Below are 14,506 nucleotides of genomic sequence, written 5' to 3'. Positions count from 1 at the left end.
TGCAGTTACACCTTTCGCCTACCTGAGGCTGCTGTGACACCAGAAGACAGGGTAGCTGGCTCACAGGCTGGAGCAGCCAGCCATGGAGAGGGCAGAGGGAGGGGTCAGAGGCGGCGTTCCTCTCAGCAACATGCCCACGGGGCCAGGTGAGGAGGCATGGAATGTGGGAGGGACCTACAGAGTGAGGCACACAGGGCTGCTGGGGGTGGGGGCGGGTAACATAGACTGGAGTGCAGAAGGGCTAATGAGGAGGACAGATGGGATAGTGAGGGGCACAAGAGCTAGTGGGGTGACAGCATTGAGACGGGAGCTGAATGGGAGTGGGGGAGTACAGGGATACATGGGGATGGGGGGAACGGGGGTGCAGGGCCGCATGGGGACAGGAGAGGAAGGATAGCTGAATGGGGACACATGGGGATGGGGTTCAGGGACACTTGGGGGGAGGTGGTTGCAAGGACACATGGGGAGGGGGTAGATATGCCTGACTGAATCGGAGAGGCTAGTGGTCAGCTAGGGTGTGCATGGGGGAGGCTCCATAACTCCCTAACAATCCCTCTCCCCACCCCCCCGAAAACCTATTCCATACGTCTCCCACCCACACCTAAGAACCCTCCAGGTTCACTTCCAGGCTTCTGCCCAGCAATTACTTCCCTCTCCCTCAGTTCCTCTGTCACCCCGGACTCCCCCCAGCCTTTGCGCTGCTTCCGAGGAGGGCAGGAAATAGGTTTCTGTATTGTAGCTTAAATGAATTATTATTCAAAGTTCTGTATTAATATGCCTAGTATTTATCAAAAAAACATTTCCTGGATCTTTTTTGTGTCAATAGTTACAGACAGACTTGCTGACAGGCATTTTGAAATAAGTTACCAAGATAATTGAAACTGGCATTATTCTGACAAAATATGCAGAATTTTGCAGAATTTTAAAATATCACGTGCAGCATTTTTAATCTTTTGGCACAGAATTCCCCCAGGAGTATTCTAATGAAATATCTTCTCCTTCTAAACCTGTGTATAGAATGGGGTGGAGCAAGATGAGGAGGTTGCAACAGTGAGGGTGAAACCAGTATCAAGTGGTAGAAAAAGCCACATTTATATTTAGACATTCAAAAATAAGTATCCTTCAAGTCCAATGAATTTTGGGTGTTCAGTAGCTCAGAAAGGCAAGCCAATTATTTAGGCACCCAAATACAGGTTTGGGTACTTACGTATAGGCACTTGAGATTGGGTTTGGGAAAGAGGTTTTGAAGCTGAAACAAAACTGAAATGATATAATGTAGAGGTTTTACAAAGGCAATGATGGGCAAGGGGAGATTAGAAACAGCCTGGCTAACAAACATTGGAGGTTGCAAAAGTGCATGAAAGGGCAGGTTGATGGAATGTGACACCTGGAGAGAGTTTGGGAGGGAGAAAAGGGAGTTTGTTTTTCAGGAGATTGGAATTGGCAGTTGGATGTAATGTCAAACCAGTGCAAGATGAAATGCATAACAGTGGTGGGTAGGGCCAGGCTGGAGAGAGGGAGACATTTGGCAACCTTTTGCATAAAAAAAAAAAGGGGGAGGGGGACCTGAAGCTATTACCATTAGGAAACACCTAAGGTTGCCACCCCTCCAGGATTCTCCTGGAGTCTCCAGGAATTAAAGCTTAATCTTTAATTAAACTGATGTCATGTGATGAAACCTCCAGGAATATGTCCAACCAAAATTGGCAAGTCTAGAAACACCTAGGAGTAGTCTGAAACAGGAACAGGAGACTGAAGAGAGCTGATTTGGGTCAGGGGAGAAGATGTAAAGATAGAGTAGTAATGCGGAGTGGTTGGAGAAGTCGGAGAGCACTTACATGAGCCCAAGGAAGGGGATAATTGACAGTCAAAAGCAGCAGCTGCAGGCAGAAGAAGAAGAATAACGTTTCTATTAGCCTCAGCCAGGGGGAGGTCATGGAGTAGATTCTGTTTAATGAAGGGAACAGAAATGAGCCTGTGGGGGCCCTAAGAGTCAGGGGAGAGGACACAAGAAATTAAACTTCTTCAGGTGATTGTCCCTATGTGTAGTGAACTCCATGTTCCCAGGACCAGAGATTTGTCCCTGTGTCCGTATGGGCCGCACATGCCTGCCACACACGCCTTGTGCTCTGCCCTGAGGGAATGAAGGGCAGCCCCACCATCTTAGTTCCATCTCCCCTCACAGAGTCTAAGATGGAGCTACAGCATTTGTGCTGACCGCTTCAGCTTCTCACTGTGAACATTGCTCTACACACACCTCCTAGGGTTGTGGAGGCTTAGGCCAAGGGTGCCCACCTTCAAAAATTACTGTGAAAGTCACAATCTTTTCCCAAAAAGCAACAGAGGGTCCTGTGGCACCTTTAAGACTAATAGAAGTATTGGGAGCATAAGATTTTGTGGGTAAGAACCTCACTTCTTCAGATGCAAGTCTTAAAGGTGCCACAGGACCCTCTGTTGCTTTTTACAGATTCAGACTTCAACATAGCTACCCCTCTGATACTTGACAATCTTTTCCCAGTTATGGACATCCATGACATCTGCCTGGGTGAAGTGTATGTCCCTGCCAGGTGCAGTATCTGCTAATTGTTCCCACATAGCAGGAAACAGGCCAGGCAGTTTCTGCTCTGTAAAATCCTTGGGGCGGATACAACCTCTCACTGGAAGGCTCCTGCCCCATATGCTGACCTGAAGAAGGTAGGGGTGGCTCTGCGTCTTTGGTCCCAGGCAGCTCTAAAATCTCCACTTGCCCCTTAAGTCCACAAGACTCTGGTGAGCAGAGCCTGGGCAAATGGGGAAGGGAGACATAAGCGCTTGTGCTAGAACAAGAGGGAAAGTTCCCTGTTTGAGGCCTCTAAAAAGAAGCAGAAGTCCTTGTCCCTTTCTGAGTCATCATGAGCTTTGCACTCCACTGAGGGACTGGCCAGTACCGAGCAGGATTTCTCTGAATGGCAAAACTGCAGCATCCTCCAGTACCAGGACTGCTTCTTTGGCACCAAAACCCTCATTTATATTGCCAGATCTGGCACACTCCTCTTCAGTGGCCGAAGCTGTGGAGACATTCACAGCAACTCCAGCTTGCTTTCCTGCTGTTCCCAGAACTGGAGTTGCTACTCCTCCCCACCTGACAGTGGGCCTCAGTTGGTATCATTGCACTCCTCTCTATCCCTAGGGTTGTCAACCCTTCAGGTTTTGCCGGGAGTCTCCTGGAATCGTCCAGAGACTACTGAAGCCAAACCAGGAGATTTTAGGACACTAAAAGTCTGGTGGTGCAGCAGGCTAAGACAGGCTCCCTGCCTGCCCTGGCCCCGCGCTGCTCCCGGAAGTGCCCGGCACGTCCCTGCAGCCCCTGAGGGGGTAGGGGATCTCTGCACGCTGCCCTTGACTCCGCAGCTCCCATTGTCCAGGAACTGTGACCAATGAGAGCGGCGGAGGTGTGGGGGTACCATTCAATTCTCCACTTGTAACAGGCTCTCTGGCTGATGAGTTTTTAATACAATGGTCAGGAGCCTTGCAGTACGTGTGCCCTCCCCCAATTTCCTTCTTACATCAAGTATTCCAAAAAATCTGACAGGACAAGGTACAAATCATCCTTCTAGCACCAGGTTACACCTGACAATTCTGATCCCCAGTGCGTCTGCACCTATCCACCCATCCTCCTCTCTGCTTTGTTCTGCTACATCAGTTACAAACCCAGGGTACATCAGTCTGGTTTATCCTCCACTAGATACCAGCTCTGCTTTTCCCCCACACAATCACAGTCTGCTCCCTGAAAGGCGTGATTTAAGCCTTCTCTCAAGTGGAAAAACCTGTACCAGCCTGGGACTTGAACCTTATTTGAAGCAACTCTTAGTAAGTCTCCAGTCAAGTCCCTGGCTTCCTGTTCTCTATTACATCTTTCTATGAAGGGACCATTTTTCCATCATTATCAAGTCAGTCAGAAGAGTTGGGGAGCTGGAGGTGCTTATGGCTGACTGCCCTCCCCAGTTTTCTGTAAGTACAAGGTATCACTGAGGCTGCAACCTAAGTTGTGCTCCTAAAGTGGCGTCAGACTTTCACATCAAACAACGTATCCATCTACTTGTGTTTTACTCTAAACCTCATTAGAGCAGGGAAGAGAGAGTGTGGCACTCACTGAACGTGTGTCGGGCGCTTGCCTTCTATTTTCAAAGAACAAAATAATTTCAAAAGTCCCCTAGACTTTTTATCTAATTTGTGGAACGTCTGAAAGGAGAGGCCCTGAGGCTATGAAAATCGATCTCAGGGTGCATCCAGAATGGATGTTTTTCTAAAAGATATCCTCTAGGAATTATTTTAGTGAAGTTCTGTGGCCTGTTTTAGACAGGGAGTCTCACTAGATGATCACAATTGTCCCTTCTGGCTTTAGAATCTAAAAATCCTACTCTGCTATGAGTTGAACAATACGCCCCTTGAGGGCATTATAAGCATTCACTCAACTGCAGCAAGAATTCACTCAACTGCAGCTGCCATCTGCAGAGCAGCAACTTGGAGTTCTGTACACACTTTCACTAGACAATATGTACAGCTGCAAGCAACTGTTTCTGATGCCTCTGTAAGGAGGCGTGTTGTACCATTGGACTCTAGATAGCGATCTCCATATGGAAACACTACTTGTGAGTTTCCTGATTTGCATCACAGACAGAGGTAATCACTCAATGGAGGAGGGGTTGCTCGCTTTGTAATAACTTGAATTCTTCGCGATGTGCTGTTCCTGGATATGGTGCTCTGACCCCCCTTCCTCCCCATTGCATGGCTTCCCATACTCCATAGTGGTGGAGATAGAATTCAGATAGAAACAGTCTGGCAGCCCCTTTCATTCCCTCAGTGTGGAGCATGAGGCGAGCCGGGGCTCAAGTGAAGACCACACCGACACTGCTAGGGAAACAGCTCCAGTCCTGGGCGCATGTACAATGTGAAGTGCACTACACATGGGGAGCAAACATCTCAAAGAGCCCAAGATGACCAGCAAAACCTTTCCCTAACAACCGCCATGAATGCCTGTTCCAGGTACTCAAGCTCACTCAAGACCTTGAGTGCTGCTGCTACTCAATTTGTTAGTCTCTAAGGTGCCACAAGTACTCCTGTTCTTCTTTTTGCGGATACAGACTAACACGGCTGCTACTCTGGCATTTTTCGTAGGTTTGGCTCGAGATCCTTTAGGCCAGTGGGTCTCAAACTTTTTTACTAGCGACCCCATCGCAAGCCTCTGAGTGCGACCTCCCCTTATAAATTAAACACACTTTTAAATATATTTAACACCATTATAAATGCTGGAGGCAAGCAGGGTTTGGGGTGGAGGCTGACAGCTCACAACCGCCCCCCCCCATGTAATGACCTCATGACCCTGTGAGGGGTCCCAACCCCCAGTTTGGGAACCCCCGCTTTAGGCTTTTCCCAAACACAGGCAATGGGATTTTTATTATTCCATTGCTGCCACATGACAGGGTGTGTCTGTCAATTTGTGCACAGCTCATCTGTGTTCAGACACCAAGCCGAGCAGTGTCGCCACATACATCCACTTCGTGTGTAACGACGTACGAAGCACAACCTGAATGTGCTTCAATAACAAACCGAGGGCAAAATATATATGGGGACCTTTATCATCAATGGAGATGGTACCCACGACCTTTTACATCAAACATATAAGCCCAACCCTCTCAATGAAAGGCATAAATCTGTCAGTAGAGGTGATACAAACAAATAGTTTTGATTTTTTTTTTCTTTTTTGTTGAAAATTGAATTTTTTTTCAAATCAGTTTAATTGGTGGTGGTGGGGAAAAAACAGGAAGAAATTGTCTTCCATTGCTAAAAAGATATAATTGTTCTAGTTTGGATGCTGAAAAATTATATGCTTTCTCTTCTTTTCATGGAGCCACATAACCAGAGTAGGCTTGAAACTGCTGTTCGAATCTGCAATAAAGTGATTATTTAACATTGGTCAAAAATTCTTGACTTTTGAACTGGTTCAAGGGACAAATTTTTCATGAAAATGGTAGTGAAAATTTCCCCCATTTTCTTCAACTAGTTTTAGTGCCTGTATAGCAAGGATGCCGCCTTACTCAAGAGGTTTTTCTCCCTGTGTATCATTTCTGCTTACTTTACTCACTCAAATCAGCGTCTAGCTTTACTGTGCTAGCAAAGTAACACAGCTAGGGGGAGAAGGAGCTGGACTCTGTTCCAGGTTGTTGCTACATCAGTTGTTCCAAATGCAGTAACTTTGTTAGTGATGATTCCTGAGCCATCCAGCGAGTGAGCAGCTTGAGATTCAGATTCTAGCTTGAATCTGCCAGGCTGGCCATTAGACCAAACATCATCTTACTAAAACTTAATTGATTTTTAACTAGAATCATGGAGGCAAGATAATCATGGAGCCAATTGTGCCATTTTTCAAGTTCTTGTTCCGGGTAAACCTGCACCTCAGAAAGTCAGCCTCTCTAAAGATTAACTAACCCCCATATTAGGCTTTAGTGCTGAATGTGGATTCACTTTACCTTGAGGCCAACATTTTCCTCAGAGATCAGGGCCCTTAAAGAGCCTGTGTGCTATTAGCTGTTGTAGTTACTTAGATGGCTCATCACCATAGCATCTGAGAACTTTGCACTCTTCAGTGTAGTTCTCCTCATAACACCTTTGTGAGGTAGAGCGGTACTGTTGTCTCCATTGTAAAGGCAGGGAACTGAGGACCACATCCTCAAAGGTATTTAGACACCGGACATCTATTGCAACTATTTGAAATCAATGGGAGTTAGGCAGGGCCGGCTCTAACTTTTTGGCCGCCCCAACCAAAAAAAAAAGAGTGCCGCCCTCCATAGCGCTGCATAACACACACCCTCAGCACCGCACCGCCACCCTCCCATTCCCCCGCGGAGCGCCGCCGATCCCCCCCGCCAAACCCCCAGCCTCCCACGGAGCGCTGTGCAGCCGAATACCCCCCTGTGGAGTGCCGCCGAATACCCCCCTCCCCGCGGAGTGCCGCCGAACGTCGTGCTGCCGAACCCCCCAGCCCCCGACGGAGTGCCGCCGAACCCCCCAACCCCCGCGGAGCGCCGTGCAGCCGAACATCCCCAGTGCGAAGCGCCGCCCAACCGCCCCCCCCAGCGGAGCACTGCCGAATGCCGTGCTGCCGAACCCCCCAGCCCCCCACAGAGCGCTGCTGAACCCCCCAGCCAAACCCCCCAACCCCCACAGAGCGCCGCGCCGCTGAACCCCTCAGCCCCCCGCGGAGCGCCGCACCGCCGAACACCCCTCCTGCGGAGCGCCGCCGAACACAGCCCCACCCCCCCGCGCAGAGGGCCACCGAACGCAGTGCTGCCGAACCCTCTCACCAAGCGCTGCCGAACCTCCCAGCCGAACCCCCCCAACCCCTGCGGAGCGCCGCTGCCGAATCCCACCCCCAAGCGCGTGCCCAGCTGCCGAAACAAAAACAACCCACCCCATCCCCTGCGCTGACCGACTGAACCCCCGCAAAAAAAACCCTGAGCGCCCCCCCACCATCCCAAGATTGGCCGCCCCTTACCAGGTGCCGCCCCAAGCACGTGCTTGGTCGGCTGGTGCCTGGAGCCGGCCCTGGAGTTAGGTACCTAAATACCTCTTAGAATCTGTGCCTAAGGGATTTGCCAAAGTCACACAGGAAGTCTGTGGCAGAGCAGGAAATCGAACTGAATATATCTGCATTCTAGGCTAGTGCCCAGCCTTCCTCTGTTGTCTTAAACGCACACAGACAGTGACTTAGTCTCATGCAACCTTGTCTTTTTCTTTACTCTTTTTTTCTTGGTGGGGGGGGGAATAGAGGCAGGAGGAGAGAAATGCAAATCAACTTCGGATACTAAGGATTAAGCCTCTGCTAAACATCACTTCAGGACAAAGTTCTCTTAAACAAAGGCCGTTGGACAATCTTCTCCTGCCCCTCATTCATGGCCTTGCAGAGAATAAGTGTTCCTGTCGCTGAACAACGGTGCCTCTGAAAAATCAAATGAGCTGAGCTGTGGCTTAGGGGGTTTGCTAAATTCAGAGCAAAAAAGCTAAAATAAGGTCAGAGCTACAAGAGGGTCACCGTGTTATGGTTCCTGGGTCCAAGTCTGCAACTCTTACGGATAGACATAGTCCTTATGTAGACAAGTAGCCCAATTGAAGTCAATGGTACTGTTCACATGAGTGAGAGTTGCAGAACCTGATCCAGTAACAGGCTTCAAATAATAATGAGAACCACCCAGGTGTTTCACGATTACTGTCCTCAAACTGAGCAGAGACTGACAATATTGACCTGGTGGGGCCTTGTCTAAAATGGCTTTGATAAAAGGCTTTGCAGGGATAGAGCACACTCACTCCACAATCATTCCTAAGTGCCACACAACTAGCTGCTTTCCACCGTCTGACTGGAAGCTAGTCAAGACAGCCTCCGTCTCCAAGTACTGAAACACCTGCTTTGAGTTCAGCATTCCCTGCTGTTAGTTAGCCCGACTCCTGTTGGATTCAATGACTTCCACAGTTTGGCTTTTCAATCACTCACTGAGCTGGAGAACAAGTGATGCTATTTTGAGTTTGTCTCTATGTGAGACCATGGATCTGAGTGTGTCAAATATTGGTCTCAATATCTCTCTTTTTAAAAGGCAACTATTTCAAGGACAACTGTTGGGTGAAAGTGTGGACATGGCTTTGCCTCACCCGAATGAGTCTTTCAAGGGGCAAAAAGCCTGAAAATACACGTCCTGCTCATGACAACAGGGGCCAGACAATAAAATCAGATGAGGAATCAGTGGCTTTGAACAGACTGCTACCAAAGAGGCTCATAATAAATGTATTGTCTTTCTAAATCTGGTTTCTTAAACTTGAGCTCAGTACCTAAAATTCAGCCTGCAGGAGCCTTCTGCTAAAAACAAACACAACAAAAGCGTCTTCCTCCGTCCGTTCTGTGGCTCTAAGAAAGCTGTAGAAATATGGCTGTAGCTCTCAGAAAGAGCTATGACAGCTCTTCGCAAGCTCTAACTGCTGCTATACACGCACCCAGTGCTTTCAGAGCAATTATGATTTGACAGTGGTTTAAAAGGAGACTGGGCACAAAGGGAATGAAGAAGCATTTGATCAGATTTCTCTTGCAATTAGTCTTTTTGTGGTGATGCATCATTGATGTCACTCTTCTGTCTGTAACAATGAGAAGAGCACTTGTGATTTCACTTCACAGTTGGGTTCAGTCTGCCCCTTCAGAAAGCAGCAATTGTTCAGAGAGGGACTAAATGCAACCTTAGCTAATTTTAATGAGAAAAATACGAATAGGGTTTGACCATTAATAAATGACAGTCATTTGAACAATCCTGTTTTATAGCTTCTGCACTCGATAAATGAATTAGAGTAAAATTCTGCCTCCTTACCCTTTTCAATATAATACAATTTTTCCACTGATGATTTGAGATATATGGCTTTGTTCCATTCTTGACTGGAAGAAGCAGCCAGCCTTCTACTACAAGATTATTCTGTGTTTGGGAAGAGGACTGTGATCTGACTGTATTTCCATTTAATTTTTACCTAAGGAAGGGATGCCAGCCATGGGCAGCGAGTAGAGTTGAGGGTCATAGAGAATGGTAATGTTGACAGTCTTTTCAGTATGGGTAAGTATTGCTTGTCAATAAGACACCATCACATGCAGCGATGTCCCCTTCTCCATCGGGCAGTCAGGGCCATGTGCAGGACACAGCTGGCATGTATACTCTATGACAAGGAGCACTACAGGTTTTGTAGCAGTAGGACACCCAGGGCGGGCGCTAACATTTGCTGGGTGGTGACCACGGCAGCCGGATCTTCAGCCGCCCCGGTCGTCGTCGGTATTTCAGGGGCAGGACCTTCCGCCGCCTCTGTCAGGGGCGGCATTTCGGGGGCGGGACTTTCCGCCACCTTGGGCGGAAAAAAAGCTGGCTGCGCTCCTGAGGACACCATGTGTGGTGGGTTCATTGGTGGGGGTGGGAGTTACAGCATTTAAGGCCAAGTTCCCTGATTGCTCTTTAAAGCACAGAGCGTTAAACGTAACTAATAGCCCAACGGTTTGGAAAAGGAGGCTCTTACACAAACACAATCCGAAACTTAAAAGATGCCTAGAAAAGGACAAGGAAATAACTATTCATGTGTGCATATATAGTGGCACAAAAAATACCTTGGTACATTGTTGAGCGCTCCATAGCATCCCAGTTCAGACCCTCTGACCGTGCACTCTCCATGCACAGCTTTTAGTTTAACTCAGCACAGAGTTTTCCCCTGTCTGGCCTCCCCTCATAGCTCTCTTCTCATGCAGAACTTTTCCTGTTAGTTCGCTCCTACTGCAGAGCTTTCCCCTACCCATCAGCTTTCCCCTACCAGTTTTGCCTGACTAGGTACATGAGTGTCCTGCACAGCTCTTGCTGTCTAGCTAAGGGTGTTCCCTATTTGCCTGCTATGCTAGAGTTCTCTCAGTACAGAACTGTCAATTAGTTTCTCTGCTCAAGTTCCCATGACGTGTTTGTATTGTTTGCAGCCTCCCATGACCTGCCAGGTGCCTTCCATAAGTGAGGTGGCAAACAGCCAGCTACGTAGTCCCTCTCAGCTACACAGGCCAAGCCTCCCTCGTGGCAAATCCCTCCGAAAGTAAAATTCTTTGGGGGGGAAAAATCCCCCCAAATTTTCAAGACTAGAGCAAAATGATGCTGTCAGACTTGGTGTGCTCCTATTGTTTGCCATACAGGTGGGTCAGGCAGGCATATTGTTTGCCATACAGGCATATATCAGGCAACCTCTGGCACGCGGCTTGCCAGGGTAAGCACCCAGGCGGGCCCGGCCAGTTTGTTTACCTGCCGCGTCCGTAGGTTCGGCCGATCGCGGCTCCCACTGGCTGTGGTTCGCCGCTGCAGGCCAATGGGGGCTGCGGAAAGTGGCCTGGGCCGAGGGATGTGCTGGCCACGGCTTCCTGCCGCCCCCCCATTGGCCTGGAGCGGCGAACCGCGGCCAGTGGGAGCCGCGATCGGCCGAACCTACGGACGCAGCAGGTAAACAAACTGGCCCGGCCCGCCAGGGTGCTTACCCTGGCGAGCGGCGTGCCAGAGGTTGCCAACCCCTGGCATGTATTAAGTTTGGTTGTGTCCCAATGAGTGTCAAGGCCCTTCAGCCACTACGTTGCCAAAGGTGTTACCCAGTTAGAATCTGTGGTAGGGCAACATCTGTAAAGCCTTGAATGTGCATGTTTCTTATTTAAAAGTGGGGAGTAGGGAGTGGAAAAATTTATTTCCTATTACTGAATCCTGTGCGGTTGTGTGTGCTTCCCTCTTAAGAACACAGCCCAGCTGTATGAAAAGACTTTAGAGCAAAAGGTTAACACCCTTTCTGAATGGGACCTGTGGGCATTAGTGAGAACAGAGCTGTACCGAGTCTGATGTTTATGTATAAACGTTGTGGTAGTTCTTTGCCAAGTCACAAGGCGAGTGAAACTGTCATGCCTTTAGGTCCAATCTCCCCCTTGTTTCTTATGTATTGGCATAGAAGGTTTTGTCTATTTTGTTCCCTAGCTGGTTGTGGCATTAGAGGTTGCTGGGGGCTAGTGCATAAGCAAGAAATATTTTCTTTTGGTATCTTTCCTTGCTCCATAAAATGGTGGTAGCTTAACCCATACGTAGCTGCATGCTCTCATCTGACTTGTGAAGAAATAGAAAGTGGCACCATCACTTGTTTCCCCATTGGCAGAGCAATTAATACAACGGAGTGCAAATTGCAGCACTCAGGAAGCCTGTTTCCATTTCTGTAAGGGTGGGCCCGGTGCACCTTCTTAGGCCCCAGCTGAGCGGGCTACGCTTTGCACTGGACAGAACACGGGAAATGTAACTCTTACGTACCCATTGTCTTCTCCAGATTGGCTATGAGGCTAACTTACAATTCTACTCTCACTTGAGTGTTCACTGGGGAATGATACTCGTTCTTCTTCATAACTGTTATTAATGAAATGGTGTAATGAACTAGCTTTTCTTTTTGTGTGTGTGTCCACACCACTGATCGCTGCTGAACAGACTCAGAACTGCCCGCCTGGTTGTGTTATATGTCTCATGATGCTGCTTACAGCAAAAAAAGATTGTATCCCCATAGCTGCTGCAAAGTCAGTGACAGTAACAGCTGTGAAGTCCTAGGCAGCCAAAAATTTGTTATATTGGTACTAAGGTGAGCTGTAAATTCTTGGGAACCCAGATGGCTAAGGATGAACTTGACCTATTTGAGCGTGGGAGCTCTGGGCTCATGGGACCCCCACAACAAGCCGGTTCTGAGAGCATGCAGAGTCGGTCGACACTACGCCCGGCTCATGAGACAGCTCATGGTGTCCGACACCATCAGGTGGTCCAGAGACATTTATATGGACCACATCACAGGACACCGTCAATACCACATTGAGTAATTGAGACCACCGACCAGGGAAATAACCAACTTCCTTCCCTGACGAACCAAGGGATGCACCCCACCCACGTACTTATTCGCTACACTGATACTGACTTGGACTCCTTATAATTCCCTGGGTGGCATACCCGAGCCCACTTATCCACTGACACTTTAAAAACTCTTGCACCCCAATCAGGGTCTATGCTGGTTATGTGATATGTATGTATCTCTTCATCCTTGCAACCGATACCTGTAATCCCTAACTCAAGCCTGACCCCAGATGTACAGTACCTTCCCTCTTAACTTGTGTATATTTAATTTTAAACATTAACTTTAATAAATGTTTTTGATCTGGTTACTGTAGATGCGTACTGCTGCCCTCTATTGGATGGTATCAGAATGGCTCTAGCTCTTATACACCCTATACTGCTATGCTAACAGGTAGTGGATATTCTTCTGTAGGTCAAGTAGCAGGAGCTTTTGGAGTAGGAGGATCTCAGTTCGATCACCACTGCTGCTGGAGACGTCGGAGGGTCTGGCTCTACTGCAAATGGGAGACTTGGGGTATGCCTACACTGCACACTGCTTACGGCAGCGTGGAGAGTACATACACTGCATGCCTACCTAGCATGGTATAAATAGCAGTGCAGATGGTGAGGCACTGATTAGTGAGTACAGACACGCCTGATCCCAAGGGTCTGTACCCTACACAGGTCTCTATATGCCCGAACAGCACGTCTCCCTGTCCTGCTGCCTCTCCACTGCTGGAGTCTTTCTGCACAGCAAGGAATGACTCCCAGCGGCAGAGAGAGGCTCTGGTAGGGGGCAGACCACAGAGAAAGGCTAGAGCTGCCCACGCCTTTTCCCACGCCTCCCCCAGCCAGAGCCTATTGCTGACATGCGTGGCTACACACCGCAGTGTGGACACAGCCTGAGATTTTCACTGTGACGTGTAGCTACACCTACCCTCCATGCCACTGACTGGTGTGCAGCGTAGATGTAGCTTACAAATAGTAAGACACGTTGTGCCTCCAGCTCTCAACCCCAGGTGGTCTGGTGGGAGCCTGAGCTCCAGCCGAGCTGCAAGGGCCACACTGTTTTAGCACAAGAGCTAAAGCCCTCCTTGTTCAAGTCTGTCTCCCTGGGCTGAGAGGCTCGCTCCAAGTGTAGACAAGCGTGCGAGGGTGTCATGTGCATCAGAGTGACTGCTGTTAAGCCTGAGGTGGGTGTGGACTTGTTACAGTATTGCTATGCTCAGCTGTTCTTATATGTTTATTACTAAGGCCTTGCCTACATAAACATGGCAATGTAATGTGCGCCAAGCTAGCTAACCCATCAGCCCTTCCTCTGTGTGGGTTCACACTGTGGACGCTGCACCACTGTACGGCAGCACATATTTTTGCCTTTTGTCCACACTGTGCTGGGCTGCATCAATTGTGGCACATCGCTATACTGGGCAGGCAACCCAGAGTTTCTGGCACTGCTCCCAGCAGTCTGGATGATGATCATGCTGGCTTGTGGGATACCTCCAGGAGGCCCGGGGAATTGTGGACAGAGTAGGTCATGTTCCTATCACTTCCCAGGATGTGCCCCACCACTCACCTGATGACAGAGCCCTTTGCACACTGATCTCTGAGCAACGTGGAGACTCATTTGGCACCAGCAAATGTGGCAATGAGGAGAAGTGTCACATGACCAATAGAGGGAGCCAAAATTCTCAGCTGCATTATTTTTCAGACTGTATAGAGCATGTGAACTGCAAACCCAGCTGTCAGACTGAGGCTGCACATGGTATAGAAACCCGGTTTGCAACTAACGGGTACATTGCCTTTGAATAGCCCTTAATTAATAGCTTTACCTTTCTACCTGAAATTTACATGCTCAGCTGTTTGGAAATGTTTACTCCTAAAGCCTTTCTACATTAGAAAAGTATGTCAAAAAGCTGAGGCTCTGTGCCATTGGCTTTGTTACTATACATATACATTGCGTTCTGCTGGAACAGACCTCCCCAGGAACCAATAAAGCAGGGCATAGAAACAGCTTCCCATGGTATTATCTGTATATGGAGCTCTAGCTTATTTTTAGGAACATCTGTGGGGCAAATTCT

Source organism: Trachemys scripta, chromosome 2, assembly GCF_013100865.1.
Source record: "Trachemys scripta elegans isolate TJP31775 chromosome 2, CAS_Tse_1.0, whole genome shotgun sequence".
NCBI lineage: Eukaryota > Metazoa > Chordata > Testudines > Emydidae > Trachemys > Trachemys scripta.
Note: the sequence above shows the minus strand (reverse complement) of the source record.